The sequence below is a fragment of the Octopus bimaculoides genome, chromosome 7, assembly GCF_001194135.2.
Source record: "Octopus bimaculoides isolate UCB-OBI-ISO-001 chromosome 7, ASM119413v2, whole genome shotgun sequence".
In the NCBI taxonomy this organism is placed as follows: Eukaryota; Metazoa; Mollusca; class Cephalopoda; order Octopoda; family Octopodidae; genus Octopus; species Octopus bimaculoides.
Window position 1 is genome coordinate 44,025,332 of NC_068987.1, and position 1,325 is coordinate 44,026,656.

Genomic DNA, 1,325 nt, shown 5'->3' on the forward strand with positions numbered 1-1,325 from the left:
TGTGCTTCGCTTGCTCATGGACGATCAAAAGCAGTCAAGACTGACTTCGTGTCGTGAACTGATAGAAGAGTTGGAAATTAATCTGGATCTGTTTTTGAAGTTCATCACTGGTGACGAAAGCTGGTGCTACGGAATTTGCTCATGTGGAAGAGGTGAAAAAAAAACGACGGAGGCATTAAAATACATCACTTTGCAAACGTTCCAGCACTGCTTCGAACAGTGGAAAACGTGTCTGGACCGATTCATTGCTTCAAATGGAGAATATTTTGAAGGCGATAAAAGTGTAAACATGTAAAACTGAGTGAATAAAATATTACAAAATTCCGGTTTCTGTTGGGTACATCCTCGTATATAGATATATATATATACATACTAAATGTGATTAGGGTGTTAGAAACACGTACATTGGTAGAAATAAGGGCTAAAATACTCTGATGCTGTTGTCAACGCGCATAAATGTAAACGTATACACTAACAGGGACCTTAATCGTCGCTAAATCATGCATTAATTTGGATGAGAAAACATATTCTAATAGAGAAGCAACTCCGAAAATACTCGAAGTTCGAGCCAGTCTTATCCGATGAGCCAACGGAAATTGCCGAAACTAACGTCAGTATTAAGAATTTTCGATCGGCACTTTTCAGACAATTAAGGTTCCTGTTAGTGTATATGTTTACATTCATGTGCGCTGACTACAGCATTAAAGCATTTTAGCTCTATTTCTGGCAATGTAGGTGTTTCTAACACCCTAATCACATTCAGTGACAATTATAATTCTCCTTTTTGGTGAAACATTACTGCTGTTTATATATATATAAGCAGTCAAACATCTCTTTACGTTATAGGGGAAGTAACCGCCAGTTTAAACACTTTTTCAATAATAACAATAATAAATTGAAAATATTTAGAAATAATAATAGCAAACATTCTAAACCAGAATCTGATAAAAACATTTGGATGATAGTTCCTTTTGGTAAAAATGTAAAATCAAACTTGGTTTCCCAGTTCCAAAATGCTGTTAATAAGAATTTTCCAAAACATTCTCATTATTTCCCAGTCATAAATACGCACAGGGTTAGATTCGTTTTCTCTAACACTAAAAACATCTCACAAATAACATCCGCACACAATATGAGACTTTTACATTCACAAGAGAGTACCAACAGTAATAACATTAAGTCAGACATTACAAACCTTTACCATAATAACAATAATAACACTACAGTTCTATATTTAAGAGATGAGGAATTATTTACATTATTTACATTATCTACATTTGACGGATATTCGTCCTCATCTTGTTTGTTGTTAACACAACGTTTCG

At 34.3% G+C, this 1,325-nt stretch overlaps 1 protein-coding gene across 1 annotated transcript in view; it reads right to left on the reverse strand.

Moving 5' to 3' along the window:
- LOC106868907 (uncharacterized) overlaps positions 1 to 1,325 on the reverse strand; it is a 326,747-nt gene that overhangs the window by 123,041 nt on the left and 202,381 nt on the right. The gene's annotated exons all lie outside the window — the stretch shown is intronic.